The sequence below is a fragment of the Hyperolius riggenbachi genome, chromosome 5, assembly GCF_040937935.1.
Source record: "Hyperolius riggenbachi isolate aHypRig1 chromosome 5, aHypRig1.pri, whole genome shotgun sequence".
NCBI lineage: Eukaryota > Metazoa > Chordata > Amphibia > Anura > Hyperoliidae > Hyperolius > Hyperolius riggenbachi.
Genome location: NC_090650.1, coordinates 286,512,389 through 286,536,668, shown reverse-complemented (window position 1 = coordinate 286,536,668; position 24,280 = coordinate 286,512,389).

Here is a 24,280-nt window from a genome sequence, read left to right as displayed (position 1 = left end):
CCCCCTGGTGGTGCCTAAACCTAAGACCCCCCTGTGATAAGCATTAATAACGTGTGAAAAAAATATTGTGCTGTTTTTCGTTTAAAAATAATGTTTTAAAAAAGATTGTACTGTTTTTCGTTTAAAAATAATGTTTAAAAAATTATAAATCATAAAATAATGTGTAATCATGAGAAGCAGTTATAAAACAGTAAAAGTCTCCGTGCGCCGCTTATAAAACGTTATTTTTCTCCGGCGCCCTTTTTTCCTGTCGGGCGCCCATTAAACGATATTTATTATGGGAGTGAATGGCGGCGCCCGATTTGTCCACTTGCCTCAGGCGCCCGAATTTACTGTTACCCCCGCCCAGACCTAAAGTAAGCTAGCAGACAGAGTCAGAATGGGATCAGAATATATCATCATCAAACTCCTTCTAGGACAGTAACTGAGATATTAGTAATAATTTAAAATGCTCACATCAACCAGGCAAACAACATTCTTTAACAAAGAAGTCAGCACTGACACCTTCCACTTGCCATTTGCTTCTGGTTTCCTTTAAACTAAAATTCCATACTAAAAAAAGAAAAAAAGAAAAAAAAAAGAAAAAAAAAACACAATCCATTCAGTTCAAAATTTTGAGAGGAATGACAGAAATTAGTTTTCAGATTGGCTACTTTGTTTTTATTTGTGATTAAAACACAGCCATTCGATTGTGCTTCAGTGCAATGGACAGTGCAATAGAACACATATCAAAATCAGTAACAATGACAACAATGGCAGATTTTCATAGACCGCTGACTTCAGTGCACTTAAGGAAAATGCCATTCTTCACAAAAATGCAATTGTGTCTCTAAAAAATGTAAATATTGGTGGAAAATCACTTAGCATTATGTGCCAATTAGTGTTGATCGAACAGTTCTCGGCACTGTTCGTTATTCCCTGAACATTCGCCTGTTCGGGTTCGGGTCGAGCACAGCTGAGCACCGCATGGTGCTCGGCTGCGCTGTTTGGTCTCCTCCCCTCGCTTATTGGTGCCTTGCAGTCAGCCAATAAGTGGCGATGATGCTTTTTCCACAGCTAAAGTCACACAGCCTAGCTGGCTGTGACCATAGCTATGATTGGCCGAGCGGGTCACGTGGTCGGGTATATAAATACCCGAATGCGCGGCTGGCTCTGCCATTCGCATTGGGGTTTAGCTTGGGGTAGGTAGGAGACAGAGCTAGCGGTTAGGTGCCAGCACTGCCAGCCAGGCCAGCCACAGTGCCCCAGCCTCACCACCACTGCCAGCAGCAGCCACAGTGCCCCAGCCTCACCACCACTGCCAGACGCCCAGCGGCAGCCACAGAGCCCCTGCCTCACCACTGCCCGGCATTGACATTTGGCAGCAGCCACAGTGCCCTAGCCTCACCACTGGCAGCAGCCACAGTGCCCCTGCCTCACCACTGCCAGCAGGCACTGCCAGCCCACTGCCAGCAGGCACTGCCAGCAGCCACTGTGCTTTCAGTACTTTCAGTGCCAGCTGGGAACAGTTGTGCCCATAAAAAAACACAGTTTATTGCATTGTACTCCTTAATTTATGCCTTTTTTGGGAGTTTTATTTTTTTTATTGGCAGTCAAGTATAATTGATGCACTGCTCTGCAAACATGAGTCCCTGCTTGTATTCTGAGCCTAAGGTCTATGTGTAAATGCCCTACCACTATTTCCAACCCATTTTGCAGAAGTTTCCCTCATTTTGCAAGTTTTTTCAGGCCTGCAAAGCAGGCACGCTCGGGTCCCCATTGACTTCAATTAGGCTCGGTGTTCAGCCGAATATCCCGAACATCTGGACCATGTTCGGCCGAGCTGACCCGAGCCCGAATAACTGGGTGTTCGATCAACACTAGTGCCAATAAGGAAGGCTAGGTTTGGTGGATAGGAAGAGCAAGAGATGCATTTTCAACTTATTTACAAAATTATTTTTCAGCACCTGAAAACTGAAAAAGTACTAATGTAGGTAAAGAAGTAATATCACAATGATTTTGAGTATTTTCCTCCCTGTTGAGCACTTTCATGACGTTTTATTGATAAGCTGTGGAAAACATCTCCTATTAAAGAACATAATTGAATACTTGAATAATTGAATAATTCTTACAATAAAAAACATACCATTCTATTCATGATGTTCTCCTGGGCCCCTTTGCTATGTGCTGTTTCTGCCACTCCCTGCTGCAATCCTGGCTTGTAATTGTCAGTTTTAGGCAGTGTTTACAAACAAAAGACATGGCTTCTAACCAGCTTGTGATAGGCTGAGAGGAGCTCAGTCTGTGACTTACACAGAGCCTGCAGGGGGCGTGGAGAGGGTTTGTATAGCTTCTATCCTATCACAAACAGAGCAGCACATTCCTGCCTGAGTGCCTGAGCCCGACAAAGCTGTCTAAGCTGATTAAATGATATAACAGAGATAATACAGCCACTGTGCAACTAGGAAAGGCTGCAGTAAGACAGACCACATTAGAACAGGTATATGAACTTATAGGAAAGAAGAAATACGGCTGAAAATTTTGTTACAGAGTCTCTTTACATTCTAATTTACTAAAGGCATTGAATAGAGTAAAGCCAACGTTCGTACAGTTTTCAGTAAATGATTAACATGACCATCTTGCAGCAATGGGTCCCTGGTTCAAATCCCAGCCAGGGTACTATCTGCACGGAATTTGCATGTTCTCCCTTTGTCTGCGTGGGTTTCCTCCAGGCGCTCCAATTTCCTCCCACATCCCAAAAACACGCAGATAAGTTAATTGGCTACCCCCCAAAAAATTGGCCCTAGACTATGATACATACACGATACATTCAGACATTACATTGTGCACCCCCTCTGAGGGACAGTTAAGTGACAACAATATACTCTGTACAGCGCTGCGAAAGATGTCGGCACTATATACTGTAAATACAAAATAATAATAATCATTATGAACAATAGTCACTTTTACATACGTTTTTATTAAAAAAGTATTATTATTATACATTTCCCCCAGCAATTTATTATGTTTATTATGTACTTCCCTAATCACACTCCAGAGGGGGGGTCATGCACCCCCCCAAAGTGGCAGCCTGTATGTATATATATATATATATATATATATATATATATATATATATATATATATATTATACTAGTAGACCTAAGCCCGTTTCAAAACGGGCTCTAGGTCTGTGTTGAAACCCCGTCTCCCTCTCCTCCTGTCCTCTTCCTTCCCTCTCATCTTCCCCATGACCGCCGCACAGTCACCGCGCATGCGTGCGCACGCTGCGCACACGCCCACAGCACGCCCCTTCCTCCCTCAGCTCCCCTCAGTCTCTGCATCCCTCCCTGCACATGCGCAGTAGCACAAAACACGGAACACACACACACCAGAAGTGCAGGGATGGGACACAGATTTATTATAGAGGATATATTTTTTTTTCCTCCTTTCTGGTCGTCTGTATGACAACAAATCAGCAGACTTGATGATTTAGAAAAAGGGGTTTCAGCATATGCTTTCTATGGGCTTCCCACATTAAACGGGGTCTCCTGTGTTTTCCCTATATACATATATACTTTGAAAACCTGCTACTATTGGAAGGATCTGCAGCACAACATTAATCTCTACATACAGTGGCCCCTTCTTAACGCAGGCCAGAAGATGAGCTACAGCTGACACACATGTTGCTAAACTAATTATCCTTTTTGCTTCCAGCCCACTTGACAGTGGTGAATGGCTAGGGAGATGAGCGATTATACATTACTGTAACTGATCAGAATCTGGGGAAATCCTTGCCCAGCTAAAGAGGATGCTGGGAGCTGGGTACATCTATAGAGTAATAGCCTACACCCAAAAGGGCACTGCACTGGACTGCATTATGATTTACTCCTTCTACTTATTAACTTCCTTTTATAACCCTTCAATGCCATGGCTGCTCATGTTCTTTAAACCATTTACTACATTCAGAAGAGGTCAACGTTTTTCTTTGTACCTGGGAATAGTATGATATGTAGCGGGCACAGTTAGACTGTATGCTGCTGTCATTTTCTCACATCATTGAAATAATCAGGTTAGAGGTTAAAAGAGATTAAAAAAACCCAATAGCTGATAATACTTTAGTAGTAAATACTATATAGTAGCATTTGAATAGAATCACTTAATAAGCAATTATTTACTGTACTCTGATGCATACCAGCTTAAGCAGTCGTGAACTATAGATATTGTATAATAAAAGTTAAAATAAAGAAATCAGACATAAACTCCACTATACTTTAAAAATCTTTGTCAGAGTCTTTTTCTCAATGACATTTTCTTGATTTTAACCCAGATTGTGTTCCATGCATATGAATAGGAGTCCTCACTTGCTGCTTGACCCATGTTGTCTCACCTCATGTCACAATCCTTTTTTATATGTCCAGCACTATATGATTGATGAGGTGAAAGGTTAGACATCTCCTCATGAGATTTAAAATATCTCAGCTGTATTAAAGAAACAAATCTAAAACATGATTGCTGGAGATTGATCTGTTATAAAGCTTAATGTATATATCTAGTTCTCAGAATAAAAGCTTCACGAAGCACATTTAAAATTTAAATGCACCACTGCTCAATGTGGCGTGAAAAAAATATGCAGGAAAATAAAATGATCAGAATTATATATTTTATCTATGGGTGTAATTTTACTCATGCCTTGTGATTTATTTGGAAGTTAGTCACTTTTTGACAAATTTAATAGAAACTGCTGACATACTATTTTTATGTCAGCAAATAAAAATATGACCAAAGGCCATGTGTTTTTATTTTATTGAAATAGAGTATTGAATGACATATATGCAAAGAGAGATTTATTTCAACCCACAAGCCATTGTGCTTCAATTACTATAGTATTTTAATGCTGAAAACAATATTATCAGCTAGTAAGATGACTAGGAAAACAAAGGTTTATAAGCACTAATTAATATAATAGGAATTTAGCTGTAATTTTAATTTATATTTTATCATTTTTACCTCTTTAAAACATGTAATTCAGGGGTGCTGGTCATACTGTGAGCTCTGCTTCGAGATCTGACAAATGCCTTGCTAGTACTACTTTGGAGGGTGTGTTTCTATCTTAAAACAGGTGGGCTGATTCCCGTAATGACCAGGAAGTCCAGGAAGAACAAATTTGAACTTTTGGTGCCACTACCCCTCAAAGGGTTGATGTGGGCCAAAATGTTGAATCTCCAGTATATCAGATCAAATTCCTCAGTATCTGCCCCATCTCTGGCCCTATGGAAAGCCAGTCGCTTTAAAAACTTGCTTAAGTCTCCCGCCTCCATTATGACATAGATCTTCCAAAATCCTGATTTAGTTACTGGCCAATCACCCTGCTCCTTCCAATGGTGGTAACTCCACATATTTACTACTGCAGGGAAATGTATAAGGGCATTCAAGGTTATGTCCACCCGATATTTTATATAGAATTACTACTCCCCCCCCCCCCCCAACCCTGTGAAGCCTTTCGAATCCTCCAGAGTTTCTGTTTTTTAAATACCTTCTCAAATACTACTGATAATCTGGCTTATACTTCCTTTGAAGTACAGTAATATGTAAAGATATTCCATTGGAAAAAGGCCTTATATCCTATATATTTTTGATTTTAAATGACAAGTCAGCTAAGCCTCCTTTAATCCCTAAATGGCAGGCCGACATCAGGAGGTCTGTGCCGGAGAAGAGGTGGGCTCACTGTTGCCAGACTCTTTTCAAAAATAGTATGTATTTTTCCACTCTGGAGTCTTCCCCAAAACTTTTACACCAAACTTACTATATGCCTGAAAGACTACATAGGCTAGGTCACTTTATACGAAGGGTATAAAGTGATCTAGCCTATGTAGTCTTTCAGGCCCCCCTCTGTTTTAGAGGATGTGGGGCTATTGGCACTCTGTGGCACATTTGGTGGGCTTGCCTGCGTACTATTTGGTTGAGAGCCACTTCTATGCTCCCTTGCCGGGTTCCATTTAGTTCAACTGTGATTTTACTGGTAAATGAACCCAGATAAACCTAGTCAACATTAAATTTCCTGCACAATGTATTTTCCAGCATAAAGTTACTACTGCAAAGAGGGTATTGGACCGCAATTGAACTCCTCAAACCCGGCAGTTGAGGATGTCTTCTCCTTAGTTTCCAAAATTATGCAGGCCACACATTTCTCTGCTACAGTTAGAGTCAATATAATAATATTCAACACTATTGAACTGGTTCCTGATCAAGTTCCTTGTACTTATGTACTGTGTATTTAAATGGCGTCTGTCGCAAAAATTATTTGCAAACATACAAAATTAGGGAAGTACATTTCTTCCACAGTAAAATGAGCCATAAATTACTTTTCTCCTATGTTGCTGTCACTTACAGTAGATAGTAGAAATCTGACAGGATTTGGACTAGCCAATCTCCTCATGGGGGGTTCACAGGGATTTCTTTATTTTCAAAATATACTTAGTGAATGGCAGTTGCTCCATCCAACTGCCAAAAAAGTGTACGGTAAGCAGGGAGGCTGGTCAGCATCTTTGTATAAATCTTTTTCAGGGAGTGTCTTTATAAATAATAAAGGCCATGCTGAGAATCCACTATGGAGAGATGGACTAGCCCACAACCTGTTGGTAATGTCAGATTTGTACTACTTAAATGCCAGCAACATAGGAGAGAAATAATTTATGGCTCATTTTACTCAGAAAAAAACGTACTTCTTATTTGTATGTGTTTTGAATTTTAAGATTTTCGCGACAGTTCCTCTTTAACCACTTCGCCGCCTGGGTACAGTATATCTACGCTGCTTTGGACTTCAGTTCCTCGCCCGGAGCGTAGATATGTGCACCCCCCGTTGCTACCGCAGCTGCCGCCGCTGTCCGTGCTCCCGTTCACACGTGTGCGCGCTCCCACGCTTGTGCACGCTGCCGCCCGCTCGCCGGGGGATCAATGAATGGGAAAAACCATTCCCGTTCTTAATCCCTGCCCCCCAGCAATGATCGGCTACTTCTATGAGAAGCAGCGCGATCATTGTGAAAAAAAATCAGTTTCCCAACCTCCCTGAACTTCCTAGGAGAAAAAGACAAGACGGGAGGAGCGCTCCATAGTGTGATACCTTTTAATTCATATAAAAAATAAGCAATAAAAATGCACTTACTAAATACATGCAGTGAGCAGGCATTTGGTTTGGCATTGTGTGCAGGTAACGTCAAGACGCGTTTCGGCGTGTCCACGCCTTTGTCAGTCAACAGGTTGACTGACGAAGGCATGGACACGCCGAAACGCGTCTTGACGTTACCTGCACACAATTGCCCCATAGGAGACACCTGGCATCCTTCTACCATCTGGACCCTCGCTGCCGCTGGCCACTGCAGCCTCAGGTTGTTTTCCAGGAAGGGATATCTTTCTTCTGGGCTATATGCCAAACCAAATGCTTGCTCACTGCATGTATTTAGTAAGTGCATTTTTATTGCGCATTTTTTATATGAATTAAAAGGTATCATACTACGGAGCGCTCCTCCCATCTTGTCTTTTTCTCCTATTAGTTCACTCACAGCCGAGTGTTGAAGGAGCTGCCAGAGTGTGTTTGAGGTTTGGTCTATATTGACCGCCATCCTGCAAAGAGCGCAAGATTTTACATCACTTTTTTCTCCCTGAACTTCCTGCAAGCGTACTTCCTATGCTTGCAGGACACATTTACAAAAAATTACTGTGGTCATCTTGTGACCAAAACGTAAAACTACACCCAAAAACATTTTTCACATACAAATACATTATCTTACAATATAAAATTAACTCAATAACTCCCACACTCCCCAATTGTTACCAATTTTTTTTTTAGTAATAAAAAAAATAAATAAAAAAAATTACAATTAAAAAAAACAAAACATAAATAGTTACCTTAGGGACTGAAATCTTTAAATATTTATATCAAGAGGGTATAACACTGTTACTTTATAAATTATGGGTTTGTAATTAGGGATGGATGCAAAACTGAAAAAAATACACCTTTAGTTGCAAATAAAATATTGGCGCCAAACATTGTGATAGGGACGTAATTTAAACGGTGTAATAACTGATACAAATGGGCAAATAAGTTACATGGATTTTAATTACAGTAGCATGCATTATTTAAAAACTATAATGGCCGGAAAAAAAAAAATGATTTTTTTTTCCAAATGTTTTCCTATTTTCCCATTAAAACACATTTAGAATAAAATAATTCTTGGCATAATGTCCCACCTAAAGAAAGCCTAATTGGTGGCAAAAAAACAAGATATAGTTCATTTCATTGCGATAAGTAATTATAAAGTTACAGGCAAATGAATGTAAGGAGCGCTGAAAGGTGAAAATTGCTCGGATGCTGAAGGGGTAAAACCCCTCAGTTGTGAAGCGGTTAAGCTAACAACTATTTTGCTAGTTAACCACTTTGTCCTCCTTGACGTATAAAACGTCAAGGAGGACAGGCGCGCTCCCGCGCGCTCCCGCGGACGATCGCGCGCGTGCACGCGCATCCCAGCCGCGGAGTCGGTAGACACGGAATCAATTTATCGGGCTATGGAGCCCGATCATTGATTCCTCTCCCCCGCTGAAAAAGCGACAGCTTCTCTCGGAAGCTTCGCTCTTTCTGAAGCTGTGTCTCTCTAAGCGTACATTGTACGCTTAGAGTGACGTCATGTAAAAAAAATCGAGATTGCCATCTTGTGGCCAAAAAGTAAAACTACAAGTAAATTCCCCAAAACATTACAATACACCAATATTTCCCCAAATAAAACACTTTTATATCCCACCCTCCCAAAAATGCCCACATAAAATGTTTAATAAAAAAAACAAAAAAAAACATTACTATAAAAAAAAAACATAAATATTTACCTAAGGGTCTAAACTTTTTAAATATCTATGTAAAGATGAAATATTTCTCTCAAATTTTTTTTTATAGGCTTGTAAATAGTGATGTATGCAAAACGGAAAAAAATGCTCTTTTATTTCCAAATAAAATATTGTCGCGATACATTGTGATAGGGACATAATTTAAATGGTGAAATAACCGTGACAAATGGGCAATAACAATACGTGGGTTTTAATTATGGAGGCATGTATTATTTTAAAACTATAATGGCCGAAAACTGACAAATAATGAATTTTTTCATTTTTTTTCTTATTCTTCCTGTTAAAATGCATTTACAGTAAAGTGGCTCTTAGCAAAATGTACCCCCCAAAGAAAGCCTAATTGGTGGCGGAAAAAACAAGATATAGATCAGTTCATTGTGATAAGTAGTGATAAAGTTATAGGCTAATGAATGGGAGGTGAACATTGCTCGGATGCATAAGCTGAAAACGACTGAGATGTTAAGTGGTTAATTGTGTTACATGTTGCTTTTATTGCAATTCTTATAACTACTGAATGGATAAACAAGCCACAGGTGTCATTAGCTGTATGCTGGTAATGTGGGTCACACCACTTTTACCAGCAGGTAATCTGTACAGAATGTTCGTTACTGAGAGTTCTATGCACAGAGGGAGATACAGTTTGCTTGGCAGTTAGAAAAAGCCATTATTTTCCACATTGCATCACAAACAGTAAACTGTCAGGACCATGGTCAGGACATCACACTGTGGGAGGGGTTTCACCACAATACCAGCCATTACATATGGTAGAACATATCTAGCTCAGCAAGAAGCAGTTTACCAAAGTCAAGCCCCAGCTCGGTATGCTGACTGCTGATCTGATAACACTGATAACAGACTGTTAGCAGAGGATAAAAGAACTGCAGCCCCCCCTTCCACAGGGTGAGCAGCACCAGCTGCCCCTCCCTCAGGTATTTGAGGACAGAAAGAGGAGAAGAAAGACAATAGGCACATGTGCAGTTGTGACAGACAGAGTATACAGAGTGCTGTGAGTTAGAGTCAGATGCTGTTTGTATGAATGCATTGTGTGCTGTATGTGTGCTTTATCTGGCAGCCAGTACCCAGGCACTGACCTCATCCAGCACCCAGACACCCCAGCCAGAACCCCAGAGCTCCCAGATACCCCAAACACCATCCCAACCCACACACACAGAATCCCCAGCCAGCACCCCAGACACCCCAGCCAGCACACTCCAGAGTCAGACACCCCAGCCCACACACAGACACTCAAGCCAGCATACCTGCACACGGGCACCCAAGCCAGTGCTACAGACACCCCAGACAGCACACAGGCACCCCAGACACCCCAACCAACACCAAAGACATCCCAACCAGCTCCCCAGACACCCCAGTCAGCACCCCAGACACTCTAGCCAGCACACATACACCCCAGCCAGCACCCTGTATACCCCAGCCCACATCTAGGGACCCCAGCCAGCACACAGGCACCCCAACCAGCATAGAGGCATCACAACCAGCACCCAAGACACCCAAGCCAGCACCACAGATACTAGCACTGCAGACACCACAGCCAGCACCCCAGACACTCCAGTCAGCACACAGGCACCCCAGCCAGCCCCCCAGTCATCCCAGCCAGCACCATAGACACTCTGGCTAGTACCATAAACACCCCAGCCAGTACCCAAGCACCCCAGCCAGCACCACAGCCCACATACAAGAACCCAAACCAGCATCCCAACAACCCAGCCAGCACCACAGACACTCCAGCCAACACCCCAAGCACTCCAACCAGCACACAGGCACCCCAGACACTCAGCCAGCCCAGAGGCATCACATCCAGCACCCCAGCCACCCCAGCCAGCACTTCAGCCTGCACACAGGAACCCCAGTCAGTACCCCAGACACCCCAGCAGCATACAGGCACCTCAGTAATCACCCTCCCACCCCCTCAGATTCATCCCACCCACACCGCCAGCACCCAGTAAGGGTGAAGTTTGATGCATTTATGCCTGTGGTAACATTTGCTTCATTTTATTTATTTGCTGTATTTTATGTGTGGGAGGTAACCTTTAATGCATTTAAACATGTGTGTGGGAGGTAATGTTTGCCACATTTCACATTTACTGCATTTCATATGTCAGAGGTAATGTTTGCCTCATTTCATGTGTTGGAGGTATAGTTCATTGCATTTCATATGTCAGTGGTAACATTTACCTCATTGCATGTATAAGTGGTAAAGTTTGCTGCATTTCATGTGTCAGAGGTAAAATTTGCCTCTTTGCATGTGTGGGATGTAAAGTTTGCTGCTTTTCATGTGTCGGAGACAATGTTTGCTGCATTTCATATGTCAGACTGTGTCAGAGGTAACGTTTGCATCATTGCATGTGTTGTACGTTTGCTGCATTTGTGGTCATAGTGGCTGCATTTGCTGCTTGTGGAGTATTATATTGCAGCATTTGGCATTTTAGGGGATCATGGTTACTAAATGGTATGCTAATCAATTAATTAAAAGAAATATAATGAATGGAAAATTTATAAATTTCACTAGCCACTTTATTAGGTACCTCTTGCTAGTGCTGAGTTTGACCCGTTTTGCCTTTTGAGTTGCTTTATTCCTCATGACATTCCTCTGAGATTTTGGTCCACATTGACATGATAGCATCATGCAGTTTCTACAGATTTATTGTCTACACATCCATGATGCGAATCTCCAGCTTCACCTCATCATAGGGGAAACACTGATTTCTTATATGTTTGGGGAACGTTGTTTAATTACCACTTTGCCTAACTGTGCTTTTGGAGGAAACTCAGGGCACTTCCTAAAGGTGGCCACACACCATACATTAAATATCTGTTAAATTTGAGAATTGCAAACATTTTTTCTCACTGATTGTAACATTTCAAAAATCTGGCCAATGTACCACACACCTATGCTCAATTTTTCCCCAATTATGATAAAAATGATTGGAAACTCTGACAAAATTGCTAGGGTGTGTTTATTCATAAATTGACAATCTAACACACACCATACAATCTTTAGGAAGATTGAACAAAAATATCTGGCATTCCGGATCGATAAAAATCGAAGAAAACGGGAAATCCGATTGGACTTTTCAGTCGAATGAAAAAAAGCTTTCGATTTTTTCGGGAGATCTGATCGTTTTTATCGAATTGCAGTAAAATCTGATTATTTTATTGTATCGTGTGTGGCCACCTTTAGCGTTACACTGTTACATTACAGTTAGCTACGCCCATGTCATGTCATAGCCACACATTTTTTATCATGGTATGCTTTGTGCACCACACTCATGCTTTTCCTTTTTGGAAATGTTCTGAAGGTGTAGCTAAATGCTGCAAATTGTAAACAGATTGTATTTATTGTACAGAACTGATAATCTACAGAAAATATTGCTATACCGTATATGAACTGGAAACAGAGGTGGATTGGACCCTCTTTTTAACAATATGGAAAGTTGCAAATCCTTCAGTTCAAAGGTTTGGGATCCCTGAATGCTTTACACAGAAGATGAAGATATTGTTCTGGCATGCATGTAACTCTACTGTGAACTCACACAATAATGACTGAGCCTTTATCATCGGTGTTCTCCTTGAATGTTATACAGGATGTGGTTGGTTCCTTGTTTAATCACAATGCCTCCTCTACAATCTGTTAATCACCACATGGTCTTCAGATTTTGTGTTTCAGTTTTGAGCATACTTTACATAGATACCTTGGTTGAAAACAGACATGTGTCTATCAGGTTTAAAAAGGCTCCACTGGGCTACATTTCTTTCATAAAAGCAGTAATAATAATAACAAAAATAATAGAAAAATGGTGAAATAAGCAAAATGTTTTTACCGGTGTAAAGCATGCGGTAAGCTTCTTACTCAATGTCTTCGTTTTGCTGGGAAGTATCACGTCTCTATAACTAAAACTTGTTATTGAATAATGAGAAAATAATATGGGATGACAAAAAAAGTGGGTCTTTCTCGCACTGCTGGTACTGGATGAGCTAATATTCAGTGCAGCTGCGATTGAGTAAAGGTGGCCACACAACATACAATTTTTAAAACATCTGTTCAATTTAAGAATTGCAATCAGTTTTTCTGACTGATTGTCACATTTCAAAAATATGACCAATGTACCACACACCTATGTTCAATTTTTTCCTCAATTGTGATAAAAATGATTGGAACTTCAGAGAAAATCGCTAGGGTGTGTATAGTAATAAATTTACAATCCAACACACACCATACAATCTTTAGTAGAAATTGAAGAGCAATATCTGGCATTCCGGAACGATTTAAATAAAAAAAAAATGGAAATCCGATCAGATTTTTCAGTTGAATGAAAAAAAGCTTTCGATTTTTTCGCGAGATGCGATCGTTTTTATCGAATTACTTTAAAATCTGATCATTTTATTGTATCGTGTGTGGCCACCTTAAGACAATTTAAAAATTGCCTGATTTTAACAGTTGCAAGCACTTAAGGCTGACAAGTCCTGTAATTAGGGCCCATAGAGAGAGAGAGAGAGAGAGAGAAATCCACACCCATTGTTATCGGAGCCAGTCTATGGCCATCATGCTCTTTGGTCAATCAATACACGTCCTTGATCATGCTGCCATAGTTGTGAGTGCTCTGCACTTGCGCACTATGTAAACATTAGTAGTGTGACTGCTACCAGCCTTGGAGCACAATCAAGTTTGTTTGCCGATGGGCTAGTACTTGCACAGTAATGCACAACCTTGCTGACTTGATGAGAGGTACAGGGGCCTTTGCAGTGTAATAGAGGGCGACAGAGGTGAAATAGGGGAGCTCTGGGCATGAGGACAGGACTAGTGTTGATCGAACAGTGCTTGGCACTGTTCGTTATTCCCCGAACATTTACCTGTTCGGGTCGAGCACAGCTGAGCACCGAACAGCAGCTGCGCTGTTCGGTCTCCTCCTCTCGCTTATTGATGCCTTGCAGGCAGCCAATAAGTGGTGATGATGCTTTTTCCACAGCTAGGGTCACACAGCCTAGCTGGCTGTGACCATAGCTGTGATTGGCCGAGCAGGTCACGTGGTCGGCTATATAAATACCCGAACGCGCGGCTGGCTCCGCCATTCGCATTGGAGTTTAGCTTGGGGTAGGTAGGAGACAGAGCTAGCGGTTAGGTGCCAGCACTGCCAGCCAGGCTAGCCACAGTGCCCCAGCCTCACCACCACTGCCAGTAGCAGCCACAGTGCCCCAGCCTCACCACTGCCAGCAGGCATTGCCAGCCCACTGCCAGCAGGCACTGCCAGCAGCCACTGTGCTTTCAATACTTTCAGCGCCAGCTGGGAACAGTTGTGCCCATTAAAAAACACAGTTTATTGAATTTTACTGTTGCTTATTGTTCAAAAAAAAACAGTACTTTCAGTGCCAGCTGGGAACAGTTGTGCCCATAAAAAACACAGTTTATTGCATTTTACTGTTGCTTATTATTTCTATTATATTTATCAATGCATGGCAACAAAATGCATTGCTTTAAGCATGCATTTTGTCATCATGCAAGGCCTGGGTTGTGTCACAAAGCGTGGCCTTGTTCTCCTGTACCTCCTCTTCCATCATGTGTGCTGGGTTAGCGTTGCCGGTCCCATTGGCTTTTCAGGATCTCATTTGTATAAAATTTATAAATGCATGGCGATAAACTCCATTGGCCTTTAGCGTGCAGTTTTTCCCCATACACGTATGCCTTTTTTTGGGAGTTTTATTTGTTTTATTGGCAGTCAAGTATAATTGGCGCACTGCTCAGCAAACATGAGTCCCTGCTTTTATTCTGAGCCTAAGATCTATGTGTAAATGCCCCTATCCCCCCCCCCCCCACACACACACACACACACACACTATTTCCAACCCATTTTGCAGAAGTTTCCCTCATTTTGCAAGTTTTTTCAGGTCTGCAAAGCAGGCATGCTCGGGTCTCCATTGACTTCAATTAGGCTCGGTGTTCGGCCGAATATCCTGAACATCTGGACCATGTTCGGCCGAGCCGACATGAGCCCGAATAACTGGGTGTTCAATCAACACTAGACAGGACTGCTGCCTATACCCGCCTGTTACCCCTGTTTCTGCAAATTAACTTGCCTCGGGTACCCTTTAAAGATGATAGTACTGATTTATAAAGGCTAGAGAACACAAAATCATCCAGCAAATATGGGCAGGATATTGGTAACAATGCCTGCAAAGGTATGCAAACCTTATCTATATATGATGTTGTTAGTGGTTAGCGCTCTCGCCTTGCAACGCTGGGTCCCCGGTTCCCCAATTGGGGAGAGGTCTTCTATAAATAAGACAGGAGCCATTTTGCAGTTAAGGCTGCTAATGAAAACAGGGGTCCCAGAGAAGAACATTATAGACTTCAGAATTTAGTTTTAACTTTACTTTTAAAAAATGGGGGATTTAGAAGACTCATAAACACCATGGCCCAAGCAAGGATATGTAATTGATTACGCTTATTTTAGCATCTATCGCAAACTAGACATTCAGACTGTCTCTGATGCCCTGGCACCTCTCCTCACACAATCCTTCACTGACCAAGACTCAGCTGCTACACACTACAACAGCTCCATTACAAAAGTCATGGAGGACTTCGCCCCCCTCGTCAATGTCCGCCCTCACCGTTTCAGTCGCCAACCCTGGATGACCAAGGCCACTAAACAGTTAAAAAGATGCTCTAGAGCAGCTGAACGGCGTTGGAGGAAAAGTAACACAAGTAAGGACTTCATCTCATATAAAATAGCCTTGAACAACTTCAGAAATGCACTCTCTGTGGCAAAACCGTCATATTTTTCTTCCCTAATATCAGCCCATTTACACAATCCAAAACGCTTGTTCAGCACCTTCAACTCCGTTCTCCATCCCCCTTCTCCTCCTCCTTCATCTTGCTTTGCTTATCAGCTGAAGAATTTGCAACATACTTCACTGATAAAATTGACAAAATCCGAAGTGAATTCTCCATGCAGCCCTCAAATCCCACCTCCACACCTCTCATTGACTGCTCTGTAACTGCCTTCTCTCCACTCTCTGCACATTCTCTCTCCTCTATAATTTCCAAAGCTAATCTAACCACCTGTTCTTTGGATCCTATTCCCTCCCATTTCATTCCACAGCTATCATCATCTCTCATGCCTGCACTAACATCACTATTTAACTTGTCCCTCTCCACTGGCATCTTTCCCTCCCTACTCAAAAAGGCTGTTGTGACACCACTACTTAAAAAAATCATCTCTAGATCCTACCACACTCGCCAACTACCGCCCAGTGTCACTTCTCCCATTTGCATCCTAACTACTTGATCGCCATATACATGCAGAATTAAGCCATTATTTATCTGTTAACTCCCTACTTGATCAGTTCCAGTCTGGCTTTCGCTCTAACCACTCTACGGAAACGGCCCTTACCAAAGTGGCCAATGAACTTCTTACAGCCAAATCCAAAGGTCAATTTCTCATACTTATCCTTCTTGACCTGTCATCAGCATTTGATACTGTCGACCACACCTTACTCTTACAAATACTTTCAAATGTAGGAATAAAGGGCCTAGCTCTCACATGGTTATCTTCCTACCTCTCTGGAAAGTCCTTCACAGTCTCCTACTCAGATCAGATCTCTTCTCCTCATGCTTTGCCTGTCAGGGTTCCTCAAGGCTCTGTCCTTGGTCCCCTCCTCTTTTCCACCTACATGCACGGTCTTGGTGACTTAATCAACTCATTCGGGTTTCAATACCACCTGTATGCAGATGATACACAACTGTACCTCTCTTCCCAGACCTTATCTCCCTCCTCAAACGTGTTCCTAACTGATTGTCTTTTATATCTTCTTTCATGTCCTCTCGCTTCCTAAAACTTAATATGAGTAAAACAGAATTAATAATTTTTCCACCGTCTCTGTCCACCTCTCTGCCTGAAGTAACAATAAATGTTAATAACACTCCCATAACTTCAGTTCCCAAAGCTTGGTGCTTAGGGGTAATATTCGACTCATCTCTCTCTTTTATTCTTCATGTTCACTCCATAACCAGCTCCTGCCATCTCCAACTCAAAAACACATCTCGCATTTGTCCTTTTCTCACTCAAGACACAACGAAAATGTTAATACATGCTCTTATAATTTCTCGTCTGGACTACTGCAATATACTACTTTGTGGACTACCTTCTAACAGACTGGCCCCGCTCCAGTTGGTACTGAACTCAGCTGCTCATCTCATTCATCTTTCTTCTCGATCTTCCTCTGCTGCCCTTCGTTGTCAAGCTGTTCACTGGCTGCCAATTACCCAGAGGATCCAGTTCAAACTCCTAACCCTAACCTACAAAGCTCTCCACAATCTCTCTTCCCAGTACATATCTTTACTTATTTCCAGATACAAACCCAATCGCAATCTCAGATTGGCACATGATCTTCTGCTGTCCTCCTCTAGAATCACCTCCTCACATTCACATTTACAAGATTTTGCACGTGCTTCACCCCTCCTCTGGAATGCCCTCCCACAATACACCCGTCACTCGCCAATCTTTGTTACCTTTAAACGCTCTCTAAAAACTCATTTGTTCCGACAAGCATATGCGCTACCTTAGACCACTTCCCTTTGTCATAAGACCAAATTGCACTCCTACTTGGTATCCTAAAACACACTACCTCTATATATTTGTTGCATACTACCCCTCCTCTTGTTTCCCCCCACTCCCTTTAGATTGTAAGCTCGCAAGGGCAGGGCTCTCTCCCCTTTTGTGTCTTGGAAATCATTATACATTTTATTAATCATGTTACTTTAATCACTGTCATTACCAATTCTATATTTTGTATTCTGTATTTTCTATCATTTTTTGTATTTTGTCACTAATTATTTATCTTGTATATTGGTGTACACCATTGTCTGTATTATTGTGTACCCCATGTTTGTTTCTTACTTTGTACAGCGCCACGGAATATGTTGGCGCTTTATAAATCAATAATAATAATAATAATAATCTTGCCCCTGTAGTCAGGCACCCCACCAGGCATGGGGATTTGCCAAAAGACCCCACATACTTACAAGTGGTGGGGACAGAGCTTTGGAAAAGATGGGACTGGCTCTGCCACTTCTACATTTCAAGCTCTCAACCCCAGCATTGACAAATGTGTGCCTCTTAAGGGGGAAGGGCTTGCTTTATTTATTTATTTACTTTATTTTATTGTGTTTAAGCTTGGGGCGCATTTAGTTTATTTAACAAAACAGCAAACATAGTCAAATAGTCATAAAGAACTATCTTCAGTAAAACAAAAAAAAAACAAAAAAAGATGATTGTAAGATTGCAAGGGCAGGGATCTCCTCCTATTGTTTCTTGTTTTGCTGTAATTTATCATATGAAACGTGTACCAATTTATTGGGTTTAAGCGTGGGGCACATCTAGTTTACCTAACAAAACAGCAACATAGTCAAATAGTCATAAAGAACTATCTTCAGTAAAAAAAATAAAAAAAAAATAAAAAAAAAGATGATTGTAAGATTGCAAGGGCAGGGATCTACTCCTTTTGTTTCTTGTTTTGCTGTAATTTATCATATGAAATGTGTACCAATTTAAGTGATATCACAAACCCCACATTAACTATGTGAAAATTGATGCTTTTCAGCATAGACAAGTGTTCTCCCTGCCTTCCTTGTTTCCATCTGTCCGCTTCTATCCGCTTTTTATCAGCACATCAATGTTACAGATTGATACATGTTGCTGAAAAGCAGACAGAAGCGGACAGAAGCGCATAGAATGTCTGCTGTAAATACATTTAGTTTCAAAGTGTATCTGAAGGAAAAAAGTGCCCCTAGGGGAGACTTACCTCAGGAGGGGGAAGCCTCTGGATCCTAAGGAGGCTTCCCCTGTCCTCCTCACCAGAGGGGATCCCACTCTGGGACCCCAAAGATCGGCCAATAAATGCTTGCCAGTGGTGCATGCAGGTGCAGTAGCGGCTTTCCAATGCGTTCTGGCGAGCTGAGCAGACAGAGATGGGAAAGCTGCATTAGGATACAGAGGATTCCCCCCTCCCCATGAAAGTACCCCCGAGAGGCACTTTTTTCCCTATAGGTATACTTTAAGTGAAAAAGTGGAGTATTTTTGGTTGGTATACTCTGAGCATGTATGGATATGATGTCATATATGTGACACTTTGAAACAAAACTGGAAGACATAAATTTGTGCATTGCGAATTTGCGATTGACTGCACTAAGCACAGCAAATAATGACTGGCTGGTAGTATGTGTGGCTTATCAAAAATAACAGCATTGTGATTGGGTAATAATATAATTATGCATGGCTAAGAATCTGGGTGGAGTTAGGGGCTTGTTTGTGGAGCTTCAACTTTCATGTATTCAGTAATGTGTCTAAGCAATTTTATCAACACTGTGGGAGATAATTTATATGTAAAGAGTGCAGCCATGACGGTCTGTATTACAAGGTAAGGAATTTACAAATATATAGCAGTTTCATGTTGCAGCCACAGGGTTTTCGGACAGTGATAAATGGCAGGAATGGCGCATAAGGTCATAACTAATGTTACAGTATTTATGCCTTGTCAGATTTTTTTAATTGTGGTTCCAGCACGAATTTGCTGCCCTATCTCCTGTACATCTTTAGTGTGCAGCATGTGGAGTGAAAACTCCTGACAATTCGCATCTAGCTTTATTTTTCATTTTTTCAGTGCTTATATTGTTAGTGCTTTTTATTGCTGTCTGTTTCATCGCTAACTGGAGGACTGGCGCATACTTGTAGTAGCTGGCTTTGTGATGTAATGCATAAATTTGTTTATGTCAAGTGTATTTTTTTCAACTTAAGTCAAACATTTTTGTCTGGCTCATCTATGTGCTTGCCCTTTTTGCGTGCATATATTTTTGTGAGCATTCTGTGTGTCTGCATTTCCTGCTTCTGTGAGCTCAATCTTCTTCTTCATATTTGCTTTTTTTGCATGCATGCACACACATTATTTTGCTTGCATTCTTGTGTGTTTGCATTTCGTAACCCTGTATCTGGACATTCAACCTTTTTCCCTTGTATTTGTATCTTGAGTGAATTCATGTTTGGTGTGGGGGGTGGTGACAATTGGTAGCTGGAGTATGTAAGGGGTGGAGATAACTCCCCTCTCTTCTGCCACACCCTTCAGACATCATCTACCACCACTCTACAGTGACCAGGAAGTTGTTGAGGGCAAACCAACCGCATAGAAGAGTGGCCCCCACAAAGCCCTGATGTCAACATACCCGAGTCTATCTTGGAGTACATGAAGAGACATAGGCCTCGATTCATCAAGACTTATCGAATTGGTTAACGACAGTTCGGTAAAATACCGAATTCGTTAAGTTGATTTTAAGATTCATCAAATTTAACTACAGCTGTTAGTGAGCATTCAGTAATAATTCGGTAATCATTCGTTAGTGATACGTTAAAACGGAAGAAAGTGCAATTCATGAAACTGAAAGTGGGCGTGGTTTAGCGTTACATTTAGGATTAGTTATCTCCTTCACTGCACTGTCATTATTCCTGTCAGATCATTGCTGACAGAGAAGATAGAGCCATTTGAAGTTGTTATGTATCAGCTGAGAGTGATTCAAAGGCACAGAAGGACAAGAATAAGGTCTAGAACTACACCAATTTGCAAGAGAATGGATTCATTTGCTATAATAGGACATCTGCATTTCTCTTGAATCATCTTGTAAGAGAACACAGGCATGTAACGATCGGTGTCAGCACACAGAGAGAATCTGATTATTGGTGATCTGCAGTATCACCAAGAATACAGATATAGTACTAACCTCTGGACACCTGTATATATTGTGAGTGTTTGGTGCTACTGTATTTACTTTGAGTAATCCACCCAATGAGCAGGTGGTCCTTCACAGTATGGACAAACTGCTCTTTAGAGAAGCACAAGAACCCTCCAGCAGCCTGAGATCTTCCAAGGGGTGGAGTCTCAGGCTGAAGTAGGAAGGGCCAGAGAGTGAGTGACACCTGAAGGTGGATGTCACTAACTGATCTGGAGACTATCTCCTAAAGAGGAGAGATAGCTTTCGAGGTCGGGCAAGCCGGGTCGGCAACACACGAACAAATAAAGTACAAAGACAGAAGGCTGGTTCGGTATTCAAGACAGGCAGGGTTGGCAACAGATAATCAGATATGCGTGGTACCGAATCAGCGAGGGGAGGGATAGTCAGGAAAGCAGTAGGTCATAACAGATATCAAACAATGCCTAGTCTTAGGTGTGAGGTCCGTGGTCTCTACATCCTGGAACTAGTCTGATGTATAACAGAATGATAACACAAGTTCCCTAGTATTGGGTGTGAGGTCCATGGTCTCTACACCCTGGAACTAGTCTGAAGTATAACAGAATGATAACACAAGTTCCCTAGTCTTGGGTGTGAGGTCCATGGTCTCTACACCCTGGAACTAGTCTGAAGTATAACACATATCTGAAGTATAACACAATAATAATACAGTAGTAATCTGGCTCAGTGTGAATTCCCAGGTCCTCCTGGTTCAAACACACTGTTGGATCTGACTGAGTGCTTCCACGTAGTGTTCGCAACGGCAGACAACTTGTGAGTGTCCAGCCATAACTATATATAGAGTAGCGCTCTCTGGTGCCACCCCTAAGTGATAGATCAATAGCCACTAACTCTGAGGTCAGCTGACCAGTCTGGTCAGCTGATCCACCCTTGGCCATCATAAAAGTTCTGCCTCTCAGCGCGCGCGCGCGCGTATTCCTGAATCTGTGTGAACTAACAGACCCAGCCACACCAGCCACATGCTGCTGCATGCAAACCGCCGCACTGGACGCGGAACCAGCCGCCCCGCTATCAGTACATGCAGCGGCTTTTCCGCGTTCACTCCCAGTACCAGACGCATGCCTCTGTGTGCAAGCCGCCGCTCTGGACGCGGAATTAGCCACCTTGCTGTCAGCACACGCGGCGGCTTTTCCACGATTTCTCACAAGGCAGTGCCAGGGTTAACTAATTTGCTAGCTGCAGTATATATTTTTTTAGAAAAGACTCCTATCAAGCCACAGCTTGCAAAATTGTGGGATTGTCCCAAGCCACTTCCAGAATCCTGGTCCAGGTGTTAAGCCCCATTCAGAATCTTATGGCCTTGTGCTAAATTACCGCTGTAAAATGGAAATATCGACAAGTTACCGAATTGTTATCGATATTTTATCGAATTCACACCGAATGCGGAAAAATCATGATGAATACAATTAGAAATCGATAAACTTTGAATTTGGTAATTTAACAAACTGGAAAAAGTTATCTCAAAGACAATGATGAATCGAGGCCATAATCAACTGAGACAGCTACTTGTGGTTAGTTCTCCTATATTTTTGGACCAACCTACCTATTCTATACAAGTGTACATACGTGAATTGATGCTGTTTAAGCTTGATTAAACTTACATTAGCTATGCTGTTTGACAGAGGCTAATCGTATAAAATGCCTAGGATTTTTTATCACTCATGAAAACTGTGAAAATCCCTTTGCAGGTTGCATCTTCTAGGACAGAAACAAGATGACCAATCAAAACTACCTATTTTTATTACTTAGATCGATCATTACTGAGAACATATTAAGAAAATAGTATAATTACCTTTAACATAAACTTGCTGCTTGATTTCATCGTTTACGGTACCATACTCTCCTTCTTCCAAATCTTTGAAAAGAAATAAATACTCTGTGACAAAAAAAAAGTTACATTTTTAGATACATTTTCCATCATTGTATTACACAATTTTCATTGACTGTTCTTGAATAGTCTATATCAACAACACACATGACTGTATTTTGCAGGTGTCCTCTTGTCAACACTACAAACCCATAAAAGCCACACAAAGACCTGTACTCATATAATTATAGATAACAGTTCACTGCAACGTCATGCAGTGATAATAGGTATCACATTGTCTATGATTATTACAATTAGAAGCTGAATGCTCAATATGAATTTCCACATGAAATAAGCTATGATTCTGCTTATTTCATGAGATAGTAAATAATGCATGTGTGTACTTTTACATATACAGTGATACAGATTTGTCTCTTCAATAAGATAAATTATTAGGACAACATATGAATATGGTATGCAAATTTACTTGTAGAATTTTAGAAACTTTCTCATTTAGGTTAATTTGCAGCAATACCTCAATCAAAAGACCGTGTTGCTGTCAAGGAGACAGTCAGCTGATTTTGGGACAGGAATCTTCCATTTCATGTATCTAATGACAAATCTACAGAACATTATAGGTGTAATCATAATGTAAATCTGAACAAAACATTGCCAGAAAATATTAGCTTTTATCTACCATTAGGGATGACATAGTGTAATGAATAGCGGAGATGCCGCCGCGTGGTCTGGCGGCGGGGCGGCTATCAGACCGCGGTTTACGCACAGCAGCATGTTTCTGGTTTGCCTGGGCCTTCTAGTGCACACAGATGGAGAGCTACGCACGAGCGCGCTAGAAGACAGGACCTTTATGCCAGCAGGAGAGGTATCAGCTGATAAGGACGATCAGCTGATCCCAGCTGGACTCTGGATTGGCTGAGTGGCTCGGGCGGAGCTGCACAGCACTGCAAGTATATATAGATCTTGCTTGTCAGTTGCTGGTTGTCTGCCGTTGCGAATACTTACATGTGAGCACTCAGACCTCAGTCAGATCCTACAGTGTGTTAGAACCAGGTGGACCTGGGAATTCACACTTAGCCAGATTACGCTCTTGTTATTACTGTGTTGTACTTTAGACCAGGTCCAGGGTGTTGAGACCAAGGACCTCACACCCAAGCTTAGGATTACTGTGTCATTGCTGTGTTATACCTTAGACCAGTTCCAGGGTGTTGAGACCAAGGACCTCACACCCAAGCAGAGGATACTGTGTTATTCTTTAGACTAGTTCCCGGGTGTCGAGACCAAGGACCTCACACCTCAGACTAGGATTGTGCTTTATATCTGTTATGACCGTTTGCTCTGTCGACCTCTCTCTTGCTTTCTGATTCGGTACCTCTGCCTATCTGCCTACCAGTTGCCAACCTTGCCTGTACCCGGTTACCGAATCAGCCTTCTGTCTTTGTACCTTATCTGCTCGTGTGTTGCCGACCTGGCCTGCCCGATCCTTCTGGCTGTCACTCATTCCTCGAGTGTTCAGTCTGTCTGTACTACCCATGACACTATTCCACCAAGTGTCAGTTAGCTGCAAGGTCCTCCTGCTCCTCAGAGATTCCTTCCTGCAGTGCAGCCAGTGGCCTCTATCCCATAGGAGTCCTCTGGCTGCAGTACAGTCTGATTCCCAGTTTACCAGGGAATCACTGGCTGCCAGATTATCTCTATCCCCTCTCTTAAAGAGATAGTCCATGCACAGCCGAGGGCCACCTGCTCTTCAGGTGGTCTCTGGCCAA